Genomic DNA, 18,624 nt, shown 5'->3' on the forward strand with positions numbered 1-18,624 from the left:
CATCTAAATACGAAAAGTATCCACAGTATCCACTTAAAGTAGGGTTATATGTTATCAAGTTAAATGGCAAATCTTTACACGGTAACATTCCGTTAACAACCCTTGTACTAGTAAATCGTGAGAATTTCACACACAAACTACCGAATATTTCAAGTTTACAAATGTTAAAAGGGAATTAAACTAATTGTTTGTTTGTTTGAAATTTACCACGAGACAGGTATAAACGATGGGTAATCTAGTTACCCATATGTTCTTGTCAGACTTTGAGGAATACAAACTCTGTCAATCTACAATTGACCCAAATTATAGCGGAGTCAAGGCAAGGCCTGTTAATCCTTGTGGAAATTTCTTACAAAGGAACATTTCTGATTCCTCGTACCTTTATGTTTACTGTTGATATGTGTCGCTTGGTTGAAATAGGAACAGCACTAAGCGTCGTTGTTTCGATGTCGAACCGACTTCACAGCACCCCCCTCTCTCTCTCTCTCTCTCTCTCGAATTAATCAGTGACACTTCATGAACAAGAGACACTCCGTTGGCCTTGTTCCCGTGTTGAGATAATTTATTTTTAGGAGGAACGGAAGGCACCTGTTCGTTATGAACAAATTGAGAATCAACATACGAGTATTTGTTTATTAAAATTGTGTTACCCTGTTGTGTTACTATACCCAGTCGGAAAACTGTTAATGAACATCGTTTATTGAAGCGATTGTACATAAGAAGCAATACTTGCTATTGTATATAGTATGTAAATGTGTCACGACTCATCAATTAAGTAATAAAATATTGTTTAAACCAAACTAAAGCGTACGCAAAAATTTAAAATAACCCATTGAAATAAAAACACCTTCAAGTACGATCGAGGCGCCAATTGTTTCTTTTATGGCATCAGAAAATTTAATAAAAACATTTTGAAAAGAAGGGAGATGCGTGCGAGTTGGTTACGAATTTCCCCCCAAAATGCACCTAAATTGACTTATTAAAACAAACATATGACTGTATGATTAGGGCTTTGATAACATGAAATAAACTCTTTTACACTTCTTCATATCAAAAGTAAATATTATGAATTTATATAAGGTCAAAAAACCAACTTGGTAAAGGATAACACATGCTGTGGCATGTTTCTAGACATCAATTAGAATGAATCCTGGCATTTACTAAGGCGTCGATGTCTTAAAAGTGCTTTAGTGAATTTGAAAAATATGGAAATGATATATTTTAACAACCTACTCTTCTGCACCAAACGGGTAAATCACGACGGGGGAAGTCGTAGTCCAGACAGAGGCGCATCGATATACTCTTATTTCGCAGTGGTTCCTTTACCTGCACGCCAAGTGTTATACAGAAGACCTCGGTTTATCGGCCCATCTAGAGGCTGTTCCCTGTCAATCCCCCTTCTAGTCACTGCCGCACAACTGACAAGTGGATGATACCTCGACGGAAAATTCCGAGGAACTTTCTCGACCAACACAGTGATCAAACCCGAGACCTTTTGGTTGGAGGGGGGTTGGATGGCTGAATGGTTAGCACGTGCGCGCTGTATCATAAAGTCTGTCATTGAGTCAACTGGCGTGGTTTCGATACCCCGGTTGTACGTGACAAGGAGTAGGGTCGCCTGTCCAACCTCGTGGGTTTTCTCCGGGTCCCTCCACTGCTAAAGACCCCTACGCGCAAGCGAAATATGAAAATAAAATTGAACCATGTGTTAGTCCCGAAATGACCTAGTTTGTGTCCAGTTGACGTTAAACTCTCTCTCCCTCTCTCTCTCTCTCTCTTTGGTTAGCGAGCTTACACCTAACTGTACCGGGGTCAATGTCTTGAATGATATCAATTTTCTACGGTTTAATCTGAACTTTTAAATTCAACAGAATTTTTAAAACCAAGTAATTGTTTTAACACATGCAAACTGCAAAACACATACAGAATATTAGACCTTGGCATTTTGCAAATATTCAGTAATGTCAAACTGTCATTGAACTCCGCAAAATGGAATGCTGTTTAGAAATGAAATTAAATCAAACGGGGTTTAACGTCCTACTGTTATGCTCCCACTGTGGAGTTTAGTGTCTCGACAATACAACAGTAACAGTTCGGTCAGTTTGAGACAGATATTTGTATTTCTATGGTTACGCGTATAATGATATTTACGAGAATTGTGCCCGGGCAATGGCTTACACTTCTTCGACTTCAAGATATGATGGTTCATATCACAAGTACGCCAATATGCATACTTATGGACCACGTTTTTCCGTACGAAACAAAGGATAGAGTGTCCTTTTCAACCCTCGCCTTCACCACCCCTGACAGTTGAAGGTCGGACTTAACCTCTTCTGGGCCACACCTTTATTCGAGCCCTACACATTCTAGGCGAAAATCCAGCCAATGATTTATTTCTTGAAATAATGGCTTCCGCGGATGATTTTCCACGTTGATTTCACAAGAATCGTCGAATATGTGCGCGATATTTGGCCAATTTGCAGAATTAGTAGTCCTTGACACGTTAAGCTCAGAGAGAAAAAGACAAAAAAATCAAAAACTAAAACTAAAAGAAAAAACTATTGAATCAAACATTTTGAAGTTTTGGATTGCTTTTATTGTAGAAATTTACCCCGCTTCCATTAGCCAGATTGGTGAAGAAAGGTTGGGCGTTAAGCCCCATTTCATTTCAGATGTTGGATAAAATTAGCGATATTTGAGGATACGAATTACGAGCCAAAATAATTAATACGTGCTCTATTTATTGAAAAGGGGGGTTGTGGAAGAAAACAGTTGTGGTGCCATCATGGTTCGCAGTGTTAATTGGCGTATGGATCGTCTGCATTCAGTGGCAGATCTACCGTGTGCATTCATTAAAATAAAGAAACAGATGCTATGTGCATGCATATAAAATATCATCAAATTAAAAGTGAACTTTTCATCCTGGACGTGGGAATTATTCAATCTGTGAATCTGAACCTAAAACGCACTCTTTGGCTTGAGAGGCTATAACGGTACTTTGTTTGGCGTGATAATGGATGGAGGTACTTTGTTTTGTTTGATAGGTGATAACGGTACTTTGGCTTGATATCTAGAGGTTAACGGGACTTTGATTTGAAATGGGACAACGATACCGCGTTTGTCTTAATAAGGAAAAGAGGTACTTTGGCCTGATTGTTGAAGATAACGGTACTAGCCGTACTAGTGGTACTTTGTTTGGCTTGATAGGGCATAGCTGTACCTCGCTTTGCCTGATAGGGTATTACTGCACTTATTTTGCTTGATATAGGATACTGGCACTTGGTATTTAATGTTTGGCTTGATACGATATAACGGTACTTCAGGCCCATTTCATGTACGCCGAGCGGATCAATTTGAAATTTGTTTCTCCTATATCCACAAACCATCAAAATCTCACGGGAAAAGTCCCAATTGACCTTCTAATTACGTATTTTTAGTAAATATGTCGCGTTTGTTTCTGGTGAATTTAAATATTTTGTGCATCTTTTCTTACCCTACGAAACTAGGCCTTTAAGTCCAAAAAATGAGAATGTTTCTGCTATTAGATTTGGTGCAGACACATATAGGACCTTAAATCCCATTTCATTTCATTGCTGTTAAGACCTTAAACCCTATTTCATTTCACTTAAACATGCATTATGCAAGAGCAAAATCTCCCATAATGTATCTTTAAAAGGTCATTCAGATATAATCTAACGGGCTCGGGAATATTATGCACTGTCATGTATCATGCAGATTGATGTTACAGTTGGCTAATCACGACCATGCATTTAATAAATATTTGTTATAAAACTGCACTCGTTACCGCTTCTGCTTGGAGACGAAATCCTATTAACGTTAAAACGACATTGAGGTTTTTGAATCTTGATACTATAAGTCACGTGTGTAATTCTAGGAAGTGGAAGAGAATTTTGCCACGGCCACCCGTTTCCACCACCTCTCGATCCAATTCCAACTGTCATCATGGGTTTTGTTTCACGTGCACGCCAATGTGCACATGGGAGGACCCGGGGTGTTCTTCCCATCCCAACGACTGGACACTGTTCCATGACAGGTCTTCCGTTCTGCACCAGGATCGAACTCGAAACATCCTGCTTAGTGTGTCAGCGCATTTCTGAATGAGCCACAAGCCCCCCTTATAACACACTGCCCGTATTCATTAGCCTTGTTGGTGGAGTCCCTGCATTGGCCGAGAAAGTTGGCCGTTTGGATGGGACCAAAAACCGAGGTCCCGTGTTGGCAGTTGGAATTCGATATATAAGTAGGCCGTAGCGCCACTGTCCGGGCACACTTTTCCTACTCGCCGACTGTATGACGTATGCCCGTCTTCATTAGCCCAGTCGGAGCAGAACAGTAGGACGTTAAACCCCATTTCCACCTGATATGTAAATTTGTCTGAACCGTGAAGGTCAATGCGAAATCGTCCATATCAAGATCTTCCGTGGATTAAGCTTGTGTATTTGATACTTAAAGAGAAACGTGTCGGCTTCCTAATGAATATGCAAATCATTAGGACAAAACACCTATTCTGACATCCTATAGAGCGACACAATGCTATGGCGATATCCGATACAGCCACCCAATTCTGACGTCCTATAGAGCCACACAATGAGATATCGATACCTGATACAGCCACCCCACCCCACGCACCCCTTAAACAGATAAACAATCTCATCCATATTTACTCTAAATCTGGCACCGTGTCTATCCTAACATCTTTATATTTAAATAATGACTTTTTAATTTGGCTGTTTAATCGTTTTTCATAAATATTTAACTCCCGACAGCCAAAATACTACATTGCTTTATTTATTACATTAAAAAAAGGTACTTTAAGAAGCGCATGTAAAATTCAGTTTAGATAAAACACGAAACGAATTAGGAAGATAAAGTTGTTACTGTCATAAATATTTAACCCGCGAGTGTCGAAATGCTATCCTGCCTTATGTGTTTCTATTAGAAAATGTAATGCATGGACCACACTAAAAAAATTAGTTTAGATAAACGTGAAGACAAAACAGACAAAAGGTGTGCACAGGATGTTTAAAAATGAAGGTAGACGATCAAAGGGAAATTCTACATTATACCAGATTGGTTTATAATTTTACATAAGCCCACTTAGAGGATAATGTCCTCTTCCTTCGTCTACGATATCACTGCTCGGTGGAAGCGGACGTTAAACATTGATAGAATCAGAAAAAGATTCCTGCTAGGTAATACTACAGAGAGAGGGAGCGAGAGATAGCGTTTAACGTTCACTCGACACAAATAAGGTCATTTCGGGACTAACATATAGTACATTTTTATTTTAATAATTCGCTTGCGAGGTCTTTTGGGAGCACACCCACGAGGTTAGTCAGGCGACCCTACTCCTTGTCACGCACAGGCGGTGATTAGAAACAACGCCTCCTGACTCAATGACATACCCTATGACTTCATTTGAATTATGAGTATTCAGGCGTATTAGGTTGTTTAATAAATCTCGCAACCAAATTATGAAAATTGATGTTTTTCGGGCAACTTGGGCTGATATAGTTCCATCACACATAATCACACGGGGGGGGGGGGGGGCGTTTGCTATATGTTCCTCTTGGTTGGTGTGTATATACCGCCATGTATATAAATATCGGTACATATAATGCATATAGTTTCCAGTTAAAGACCAATGCATGTGCAGTAAGTAATAAGTATATATCTAGTTGCACCTCTTGGATAAAGAACACACGTAACAACATCTGCATTACACGTGAAAAAGGTGGCGTAACATTCAGGATATAATTCGTTTTTCGTAAAGAAGACATACCAACATTTATTTGCATAGATATTAGAAACCGCTGCAGAGCTGAAGGTCTTTGTGTTTTTCTGCATCTTTAGCATTTGTTGGTGCAACTAAAAATCCTTCCAATGTTAATATATGCAAATACACATTCGTTGTATGTAAAAACATGCAACAAGTAAGAGTAAACAAACTATGCAATGGAATGAAGATTGCCGTTTCGTCACCACAATACTGTACATGTTGGTCGTGCACGTAAAAGACCCCTTGACTGCAGTTGGAATTCGATAAGAATAAGCGGAAATGCTGCTGTCTGCCCCCCCCCCCGCCCCCCCCCCCCCCGCATAACACACTGTACGGCGTATACCCATATTCAGTTTGCCGGTTGAGGAAATTAGACATATTTCATTTCTTTTCACTTTTGGATAACTCGAAAAACAACACTCTTAAGTTGAATAATTATCGTGTGAAAATTGATTTAGCGTACGCTTCACCGATGAGATATCGCAGATAAATACATGTAATAAACTTGGGGCGTACTTTATAATATACTCCATGGATCGTGTTATATTTTATAGGTTTTTATCACTAACTCGAGAAATTTCAAAAATTATAAACGATACAGAAGATAACCTTTGAATTTATTGGTGTCAGGAGTGAGATAAAAGCCCAATTTGATTTACCGTGTATTTCTATACATAGGCCTACACATGATATGCTTCTAATTCGTATAACATCTAGAACAGCTGATTGTATGTGTAAAATACATCTTCTGTGACATTAGTAAGGTTATATCTCAGACAAATGAAATGAAATGGGGTTTAACGTTCTACTTGTATGCACCAATCGGGTTATAACGACGAGCATACGCCATGCAGTGTGCGGCATTTTGCCTGGACAGCGTCGTCGTTCGTCATTTTTCATTTGGCAAAGGTCCTTTTATGTGCACACCAACATGTACACGTCGACATCCGTCCTGCATAAGAAAACTGACTGGAAAATTTTATTACTTAAATTTGAGCCGAGTATGTTCACGTATTTTCACTGCGAATTTTATTGTTTAAATTTCAGCCGAGTATGTTCACGTATTTTCACTGCGAATTTTATTGTTTAAATTTGAGCCGAGTATGTTCACGTATTTTCACTGCGAATTTTATTGTTTAAATTTGGGCCGAGTATGTTCACGTGTAACATAATAACCTGTTGTTTCCAAAATCTTGACAAAATCGCCAATCGGTAGTCAAAACTTGACTAAGCGCGGACCCTTGATGAAAAAAAGAGGACATATATTTGCTAATTTATGTATATTTACCACAACAATATATCGAAGATATAGGTCCATGTAAATGATGTAATTATTATCACTTTCATAAGTTGTCACAGATTCACAGTACTTTGTACGTTCTTGCAAAATTCTTGATAAATAACATGAATTCCCATGTGCGTAGTACTCAATTTTACTCATGTTATAAGTGTTTTCTGACCATCAGAATTCTGCACAATCTTCTACCAAAGTCCTGGAAACAACATTTCGGGAACTCTAGATTCAAAAATATCTCGGATAAGTGCCCCCTTATCACCTTGAATCGATATGTACGTCCCTGAGCTTATTAACGATGGGTTTGCAATTCAATATAAAGAGTAGGTCGTCGTGCCGCTGTCGGGGCAAAACTCCCCCCCCCCCCCCTTAGTACATAGCACACCGTATGGAGTATGTCCGTCTTCGTTAGTCCCGTCGGAGTATTATTTCTTTACTCTTGTTGATATGACGTCACGATTTCACGATGGCTCCTGGTTCATAGGACTGTGGTGCTTGCAAATACTATACTAAACGGAATTGAACCATTTTGATAATGATATTCCTTTTAGAGATTCATCTTTCTCCATACTATAGAATCCAAGAATTAAATGGCCCTCAAATGCCGATCGGCATCGTTAACTACTGAAAGAATTGAAATGGAATGGGGTTTAACTGTTCTGCTCCTAACTGGGCTAATGAAGACGGGCATACGCCCTACAGTGTGCTATGAAGCAAATTTTGCCCGGACAGCGTCCCTACGACTTAGTGTTATATCTACTTCCAACTGTCAAGGGATCTTTTACGTGCACGCCAATGTATACACAGTACCTCGGTTTTTCTTCCAATCCGAACGACTAGACAGCTGTCCTTGTCAGACTCTCCGCCCTGCATCACTGACAAGGGGGAACCACGCCGGAAAATATGGATGAACTTTCTCGGCCAGTGCAAGGATCGACACACCCGACCTCCAGGCTAGCGAGCTAGCGTCTTACCCACTTAGCCACCGTGACCCCCAACTGCTGAAAGTCAAGTAGGGTTGGAGTGGACAATGAATGGGGGGTGTGGTGTATCATTCAACAATAAAACTTAATACTAAATGCAATAAAAAGTAACTTCTCTGTAAAGTTCCAAAACACATAATTAGTTCTACAGTGTTGAGAAAACTGTTAATACTTAGAATGGGATTGAGCGATTTTTTGACTTGATTTGTAGAACTGATATTTGAACGCATGTGTACAGTAAGCAATATTCTTTAATCTTGAAGCTGTCAGGGAAAAAAAGCTAGAAGGCATACTTACATAATAGCTTACAAAGTTTCGCCTATATTTTGGTTACACGGGGTGTAAGTTTAGAGAAGGGTAGAAACAGTCGGAATAGATGCCGGCTAGTTTGTATTACGGCTGATTAAGGACACGCATGCCAGACAAAGCCATGTAGCTCATTGTATGTTTTTCTTACGCTTTTCCATGCATACATCTAATAGCTGAAATGTTTTCTAATGTGTTCAGTTACTCCCATCTTTCTACACACCAGACATATGGATTTACAATCCAAATCAACCGATGTTTTGACTAAACAATATCACGATATCGTATAGGGTTAACCGACACGTAACATACAAGTCGGGATAATTCTTACCCCTCGACCAAATTGTTGAGAGGAGCGAGAGAGAGAGAGAGAGAGAGAGAAAGGGGGGGGGGGGTAACGTCCACCCGACACAATCTAGGTACACCGGCATAGTCGTTCGAATAGAACAAGAAACTGATGCCCTATACACAATGGCGTTCACGTAAAAGAATTCCTTTGCAATCCGTAGTAGGAGAAACCGCTGTCCGGGCATAATTTATGTCGTATACCCATCTTCATTTACCCGGTTAATGGATTCTCCCGCACTCAAGTTATAATGAAGACTGGGCTATTGAAGATGGGGATTTGAAGAAAATAGATAAATTAGTTTGAATGTTATTAGTCCACATATATCATCAAATCACACGGTTTTTACGCGGGAAGACATTTTTAATTATAGTTGATTATAATACATACATTTAAATCTCTGGACCTCGGTTTTTGTTTAATTGCTGTGAGTTTTGTGCTATATTTTCTAACTATCTGAAGTATTGTCCCGTTAATATAATATTATTTCTCAGTTTTTATCATCCAGTGAACTGTCTGTGTTCAGTGAAATATTATCTACTAATATACATAATGATAAACAATGATACAGACTATTAGAAACATTTACACTACCATTTCGTAAACTGACACGTGATATGCTTCACTACCTGTCCATTCTTTACTTTTAAAGGGATACTGCCACATATTTCGATTCCTATATGGGTGGTTATGGAAATACATATTTAGTTATATGTTTTAAGGCATTTAGTGATACGAAAAATTAAAATTACAATCACTAGTAATATCCATAAAGCAACGTTTCAAAAAGTATTCTTTTGTCGTTATCAAGTTCAAGGTTATCAATAAATGAAATGAGGTTTAACGTCCTACTGGTCTGCTCCTACTGGGATAATGAAGACGGACATACGCCATACAGTGTGCTATGAGGGAAATTGTGCGCGGACAGCGGCGCTACGGCCTCTTCTTATTCATATTCCTCAGAGTGTTTCGTTTGATTAGACCTAATCCCACTCAAACACTGCCATACTTAGCGCAAATTTCTGTTCAAAATTATGACTGGTTAACAGCCCGATCAGCAATCAGTACATAACGACGAAACAAAAATCAATCGGGATTAACCAGGGCTCTTAATATGTTATCGTAAAGTGTCTGGTGACAAACGCGGCTACATTACGTCAGAACGCGCGAAATGTATTACGCTCAATTAACTAGTGCATATAAGAATATTGCAGAGAAACTAATTGTCTGAAAAACGAGGCTATACAAAATAGCTACAATGTAAACATTTGGTAATCGCCGCGCACGTGGAATCTTTTTATCATCTCTTGTCCCACTCAGCAGATCAAAGAGAAGGGCTGTCACATTACGTATTGTGTTTCAACAAACTGGATACGAATACGACATGGATTATCTCCACAAAAATGGATAAATATTATCGAATAATATTTAAAGATAGGCAATTTAAAGATAGGCAGTAATAATTGGTACACGTTTATAGAATTTATATCAGAGATTTGAATCAAAGAATTTTCGTTCCAATATTTTACTCAGGAGAGATTTGATTGGACGATGAGAATGGACACGCTCCATCAAAGACTCAAGTTTTCAGTCTCAATACAGAAGGATTTCTCGGGTCATTGCTTCAGAAATACTTCGAATTCCATCTGTCAAGGAATCTTTTGTGTGCACGGGACCTCGATTTTTCGTACCATCCGAACGACTATACGTTGTCCTTTCTCAGGCCCTCCGCCCTACATCATTGACAAGGGGGATCCACGCCTGAAAATCGGTAATCAATAGTATATACTCTTCGTTCTATATTGTATTATAACAACCCGGTTAGCTGAACCCATTATGTTTTTTATAAATAAAGGGAGGACATTCCCAATAACCCATTCCATGGCCATAGCCCGCACATGGGCCACCGCCAATCATGAGCAAATTCCGCTTCACCTAGTTCTTTCTGAATTATCGCTACTGTGGAAGCAGACGTTAATAGTAAGTGCATGGGAGTCGCACCATACACTATTACACAAGACAATCCTACGGACACCACAAACAACAACCGCACATACCAGATCTAGTTAATGGACAGTCCAGGGCTTGTAGTGATACAGACTTCACTCATAATGAAAAACAAACTAACAATAAAGGGAGCAACTCAAGAAAAAAGGGAATATTTCCACAACGTTGTATCTGGATCTTCAAATGTTGCATTGTCCCATTAAATCATGCAGGCGAGATTTATCTTTCTAATGAACCAACAACATGACGGAATATCTTAAAATAAGGTTGGCTGTCATCACCTTTCGTCTGAAAGAAACAGATGGTTGTGAAAAAAAATGAGATTTAACTAAGGTGAACCATGATAACATTACATCAGAGTAATAAAGATTAGCCTTGTATATGTAACAACACATAGATAATATGATATCTGGCTTACTGCCTTATATTTATTATGATATCACAGATTGAATGAAGAAATAAAACAATAATAGTACAATACAGTATATAAGTACAAAGTTTCTAATATAACAAGTTGAATGAAGAACTTAAATAATAGTATTAAATAATATATATATATACACAAAGTTAGGACGGCCTTTCGTTGTGACTCTTGTGAATCCTCATCGGATTGGTAATTGTTTAAGATGAAGGATGAACTTTCTCGGCCAACAACAGAAGCGAACCCGCGTCCTCCAGGCTATGGATCCCGCGTGTTACCCACCGTGGCCACATGTGTTACATATGGACAATAAAGAACGGGACTATGTTACACACTTGAGTTCTATATGTAACACTCTAGCGTGCCTGTAACCCTGTGGATTCCCTTTTCATTGGCTATTTGTAACGTATTAGTGTTCTACTCATTCGGGTAGGACGAAAGTCCGGGATCTATCAATGTAAACATAAGCGTGCACATAAAAGAACCTTTGAGATGGCGTTAACGCCACTGTCTGGGCAAAATTATACGACTTCGCATTGCACATGCAGCCATAGAAATAATATATTAGATATGTTTATCCCAAAATGACCACCGGATTGTGAAGACGCGACATTGAACTCCATTCTACTCCATATTTTCATTGGCGTTGGCGGCATTCACGATAATTTATCAATTATAGGAAACAGGCTAGGTGGTGCTGTGTCAATAAAGATTTTCGTTTTTAAAATGTTTATAGTGGATACACTAAGGTACTAAGCCACATTTAAAAGGGGAGATATTTGATTATTTAACTCATCAATTATAGGAAACAGACTGGGTAGTGCCCTGTGTCAATAAGTTTTTCGTTATAATGTTTATATAGCAGTGGGTCTAAAGATACCAAGGTACTAAACCACATTTAAAAAGGGAGATAATTGATTATTCAACTCGTATACAGGTGCGCAGAACTATAAAATAATTAAAAGAAAACTCAGAGTTAATTTGAATTATTGTGTTTTCTGAATCAGGGGACTTGTACCACATTAACCCCTTCGGTTCTCTCGATAAAATCATTTAAAAGGTTCCTAACCCTAATTATTGTGTTTTCAAAATCGGAGGAGTTGTACCACATTAACCCCACCAGTTCCCGAACTATATCATTTAAAAATTCCCTCACTCTAATTAACATTTCAGCAGTCTATTTATTTAATCTTTGAAGAAAAAATATAAATCACTTACTTAGACGGTAAACATTTTATTTCTTATAGTAGGCGCTTTTTTTCAACCGTGTAAGTGTCAGTCCCAATTATTCAGACCAAATTAAATGGAGAAATGTTAGATAATAGATTTATTATGGGACTTATTTAATCTACTATAAGAAAGCACACGAATGATGTACATATACGGTAGCCATTTTAGTTGTAATAGGAAGGATGTGCTTTTTCAACTTTAAAAGCGTTAGGCCAAGTATGCAGACTAAACTAAAGGGAGGACATTTTAATATTATTTAATCTAAGAAGAAAAAACATAAATCGTGTACATAGACGTACATTGTAGTTCTAATAGAATTCGTTCGTTCGTTCGTTTCTGGGGTTTTACGTCCACTTCCACCTATTCTAATAGAACGATTGAACGAATGTAAATGTTGCCCATACGCTTTGTATAAGTACTAGCCCCAATTATCCAGACTGAATTAAATGAAGAAAAAACATAAGTCTCGTAAGACGCTGGCTCGCTAGCCCGGAGGTCGGGTGTTCGATCCCTGCATTGACCGAGAAAGTTCATCCAGATTTTCAGGCGTGGTTTCCCCTTGTCATTGATGCAGAACGGAGGTCGTTCGGATGGCACGTAAAAGATCCCTTGACAGTTATCTTCGATATAAGAGTAGGCCGTAGTGCCGCTGTCCGTGCAAAATTTCCCCCATAGCACAGTATGGCGTACGCCCGTCTTCATTAGCCCAGTTCGGAGCAGAACAGTAGGACTTTAAACGCCATTTCATTTCATTTTGAAAAGGTTATCCAGGCGCTTTTTTGTTCAACTGTGAAAATGCCAGCCCCAATTATCCAAACTAACTTAAATGGGGATATGACAGTTAATAAATAAATTGAACTTACTTAACCTGTACATTAAAAAAGATTATTTGATTAGAAATCTTTTTATCATTTTTTAATTAAGTATATAGTATTGTACTTAGATTTATGTAAATTCTGACTGGCTTACTGATGGCAGATATGAAAACAATTTTGGGGGGGATAAGGTACATAATACCACCGCATTTAATACCATGATTGTGACGTTATGAGATTTTTAAGCACACTAAAGTCTTTGTACCGACATCGATATGAAGGATTCATTTGTCTTATTAACTGTCCGTCAAACTACACCTTATCATTCAAAGAAAAGAAAAATACACGATTATCATAAAACTTTGTGTTTTATAAAATCTGCACTTACTCTTTATCTCTTTATTCAAAATGACTTACAATACTTGTAACATTGTTAAAGCGAGAGAGAGAGAGAGAGAGAGAGAGATAAATGTCTACTCGACACAAACTAAGTCAATTCGGGACTAACATCGGGGCATATCTTATGAACTAAAGGGCGCGTGTTAAGCCATTCGCCCCTCTCCCACAGCCCTATAAACTTTTTATCTGTACCATAGTAAACAAAGCTTAGGACTAGGGGTGATAGGTTCCGAATGTTGCCAGATATGATGGAAAGGTTAAAGCAGAGGCTGTAGGGTTGGTGGATGGTGGTGTGCACGACACTCGACTAGAATGCCCCGGGTTCAAATCCCGACGCTTCCCGATAAGAATCTCGGAATTTGTTAATCAGGTTTTCTTTTTGTCAAGTATATCCCCTATACGAAGCCGACAAATTACACGTTTTCTAGTCCCATTGGCGAACACGTAAAACAACACTTGAGTGCCAGTTGGAATTCAAAGAAGGGTAAGCGGAAATACTGCTGTCCGAGCAAAATTTCCCCCCTTCACACCGCTATTATCATACTGTAGGGCGTATTCCCATCTTCATTGGGAGTTACTAACCCTCTTTAGAAGTCTGAACTCAGATTCAATTTACCCTTTACCCCAACTGCCCGCCACGCCACTCCCAGAAAAACGCCCTTTAGTTAGCTTGTCCCATCTTGATTAACCCACCTGCCTGAATATTAATAGACTGCAGCGTTTTTCTCAGCTGTAAAGGAGAATGTTCTCTGCCACATGCTTTATTTCAAATAGATAACTGAACTTAATGTTAAATCAACTCGACCCAAAGGTGATACCAGATACAAATGATGCAAAACAGGTGACACAGAGTCACGTGGGTCAATTACCTGTCTTCACATTATGTACATACAACATGCTCCTTATTGTTATTCAAATTCAATCTCAATGCTGGATAGTGTGCATCCGAAACCTCAACATTCGCTGTGTTTATTTTATTACCAATTAAATCAACAAATAAGCCAGCCCTTGAATTAATCTTTCTTTGCTAGGTATGATATAAAGAACTCGCCCGATTCTTTGTATACTGTGAACTTTGACCTGGTGGTTTTCAAATAATAGTAATGATTAATTTACTCATTATTAACCTTCGACAAGACCGCGGCCTCAATATTTACCAGAAACGTGCTGTGTCGATGACAAATGTGATTTAATTCGCGTAACAAAACGTTCTCAATTGGTGGGTAGATTTTTGTAACGTCGCGTCGTTCCACTGGGTCAATATTATGAGTAGAAAATGGGATGACTGCAGTTCAGTAATCAGAATAAAAAACGTCTTCACACGATCCCACACGTGCTTAATTTATTCAAAAGATCTATTATTTGTTGTGAATTAGTTTAATAGTTGGAACTGTCTGATCTTTATAATGATATTTATGAGCGACAACGGACCCACAGTGACTCAGAAGTAAACCAGCGATCTAGGGGTTTTTGCCGAGAAAGTTCCGCTTGATCTTCGGTCATGGTCCGTTGTATGACGTTGTATAATAATGGATAATCTTTATAATAATCTGAATGCATGGATGAAATGAATTTGGTTTCTAATGGTCAGTTTTCTGAATAAATTATAGGCTAATGAACACGGGCATAGGCCATGCAATGTGTTATGAAGACAATTTTGCCAGTGCTGCAATTGAATTCCAACAGCCATGGATTCACGGGACTACAGTAATATTTAGATTGTGATTTGTGACAATCAGCTATTTGTTTAGACTCGTCTGTCTGTATTATTGCCCATCTCACTTTCCGTGAGTCTAATTGGGCTATAATGTTCAAACTTGACGTAAATCTTCATTGGGCGAATGAATATTTTCTGCTTAATAGCATGTTCGAGACTTTGGCACATAACAACTCTGCTTCTAATTGCGATAGAATGTTCCAACATGATGTAGATGTTCTTCAGGTGAATGTCCAAGTTTAGATTATGAGCATTTGCTGCTTAGGTTAAGCAGCTATTCGTCACACCTATTTGTGGAAATTATACCTCTAATTTAATTGGCAATGTTCACATATGTTCGTTAGGTGAATATTATTATATTCGAGTCGGGAGTCATGGTGACTTAGTGAGTAAGACGATGGCTCGCTAACCTTGAGGTCCCGTGTTCGATCCAGGTGTTGGTAGAGAAAGTCCATCTAAATTTTCCGGCGAAGTTCCTTCTTGTCAGTGGAGCAGGACAGAGGGTCGGTGTATAGTCGTTCGGAGGACACGGAAGGCCGAGGTCTAGTTGTGCTCGGGAAAATACCTTGGCAGTTGGAAATCAATATATGAGTAGCCTATACTAGCGTTGCTGTCTTCATTGCCCAGTAGCACGTTAAACCCCATTTCATTCCACATACTCCATTTTGAAGTCATCAAAAAACAGTTTGAAAGATGTTACTGATAATGCATCTATCAAAACATATTTCCACGTCGGTAAAACTAAACAGCACCGCCCATAAACTATAAAGTTTACGTATTTATTTGTCTATTATGTAGTTTCAAATGTTGATTATCATTCGATGGAATAAAACAATGTTTACTTTATGGTTGTAAATTGGATATTTAAGAAATGTGTTGACATGTTGTTAAAACAATTATATGTTGAGTTCTACACTGTTAGAAATAATTTGTTAAAAATAGCATTCCAAAAAATGAACTGAAATTAAATGAGGTCTAAGCTCCCATCTTGCTTCACTATTTAGGCTAATGAAGATGCGCATACACCATATCGTGCGCAATGAGTAAAACGTCAGACAGACAACGGCCTTACCGCCTACAGTTCATCGATTTTCCCCTTGTCAGTGATGCAGGATGGAGGGCCTGGCAAGGACAGTTGTCTAGTCGTTCGGATGGTACGAAAAACTGAGGTCCCGTGTACACATTGGCGTGCACGCAAAAGATCCCTTGGCAGTTGGAATTCCCTTATAGCACACTGTATGGCGCATGTCCGTATTCATTAGCCTAGTCTGGCTTTCTATCGAATTTCTACTTGCTTTCAGTGCGTCTTGGACCACTGACTATGGTGTAACTAGTGTAAGCCCATCTTCATTTGCCCTGTTGGTAGAGAGGAAAGGGATGTTAAATTAAACCCCATTTCATTTCCTTTACTCGGATCACCTCTTCAGATTACCGTCAGTGATGCGAAGGCATTGTCTAGTAGTTCGGATGGTATGGAAAAAATCAAGCACCGTGTACACATTAGAGTGCACGTAAAAAAACCATTGACAGTTGCAATTCGAAATAAGGGTACGCCGTAGAACCGCTGTCCGGGCAAAATTTCCCCCCATAGCACACTATATCGCGTATGCCCGTCTTCATTAGCCCAGTCGAAGTGGGTCGATGGGTGTTAAATGCCGGGTGAATGTTTAGCAGTGTCAATTTACATATTCACCCTTTTATCATACAAATGTTTACGTTATGCTGACAGCCATGAGAGATATGCTGTTTTCTAGAGATCTAGTGTATATTGAAGGGAGTTGATGACGGAACAATAATAATTCACAACCAGAAACTCTATACGGGTATTGGGTATTTAAATGAAAGTTATGATCCAGGTTCGTCTAGGTCAAGTTTATGAAAATAAAGAGAAATTCTTGTGCTTCAGCTATTTATTTTACATGCATGCCAATCTGTCTCTGTGTGTTAAATTCCTTTGACAACAGAAACTGCATTTATGTCACTTGTGTCATAAGTTTTAACTTTAAAATGTCAATAAGGAAGAAATAAAATGAAATGGTGTATCACGTACTACTTTTCTGCACCGACCGGGATATCGGATGGCGAAGGCGGACGTGCTCCTTGCAGTGTACATTTACTGGAAATATTGGCTGGACAATGGGGTTTTCGCCTGCTCTTCTTCGGATCTCAACTGTCAAGGTTTCTTTTACGTGAACCCTAATATGGGAAAAGGCGGAGCTCGAGTTTCTTGTCCCATCAGAACAACTAGACATCTTATATTGCCGAGCTCTCCACCCTGCTTTACCGACGAGGGGAAACTAAGCAGGAAAATCTCTAGGAAATATGTTGTCTAGTCATAGTATAAGAGTAGAGTTGTGTGCTTTTGTACGTATACAAAGTGAAATAATTAACTTGTTTTGCGTTTGATATTGGGCCCGATATTCTAACCCTAACCCTAACAAGTACGTGCGTACTATATTACCCATGCAGAAACCGAGCATGGGGTCATCACAGCCATCGCAACCATTGTGCCTGACGTCAATCGATGCCCAATCGTTCAAAGAGCGCGCATGCAAAGAGACAGATGCATCGTGCTCGAATTGGCGTGGCCTTAGGCTTTTTAAAGAGCGTTGTTCATAGCACAAGAAGAAGCAGCAGAATCTTTTGCAACCAGATTCTGGTTTAAAAATGTTATTTCCTATTAGGAATAATTTAAGAGATAAAAGTCATGCTTCAGAGGCTTCTGCTCAAAAACAAAAACAGAAGCAAAAACATCCGACCTACTAGACTTGAAGGCATCTGGTTCCATGGCGATGTGTTTTGAAGATTGGTGCATGGTGCATTAATTACTCGGGGAGCTTCACAATAATCACATGCCGTATTTACCATTAATCACACTACAAGCCTGTCAATATTCACATGTCGTATACGTCAATAAGATTGAAATGAACGCATGTTCTTCTCGGTGGACTGATTTTAATTTTCTTCAATTTTAAACATAATATTAGTTTCTCAGTCCATGTCATGGGAAATGTTTGATATGCCTTTGAAATGTTTATTAATTAGTCGCCTGGGTTGCTAAGACTTTTTATGGGCTGTACGAATATACCGCTCTTTGTTCAGCCGACTCGGCACATGACCGAGTTTAGATTTCTCTATTTAAAATCATTAAGACTTTTGTAAATATGAATAGGGCCGAACAATGAAGAACCGTCTTCAATAGCCCGGTAGGAGTAGAACAGTAGGACGTTAAACCCCATTTCATTTCATTAACAAGGAACAGTGTCTAAACGTTTGCATATAATATGAACGTAGAAGAATGCTGGG

General features: G+C 38.9%; 1 protein-coding gene across 1 annotated transcript in view; it reads left to right on the plus strand.

Annotated features, from left to right (window-relative positions):
- Nucleotides 1–18,624, plus strand: part of LOC126822052 (epidermal growth factor-like protein 7) — a 44,180-nt gene that overhangs the window by 1,377 nt on the left and 24,179 nt on the right. The window lies entirely within an intron of this gene.

The sequence above is a fragment of the Patella vulgata genome, chromosome 1 (genome assembly GCF_932274485.2).
Source record: "Patella vulgata chromosome 1, xgPatVulg1.2, whole genome shotgun sequence".
Taxonomy (NCBI): Eukaryota; Metazoa; Mollusca; class Gastropoda; family Patellidae; genus Patella; species Patella vulgata.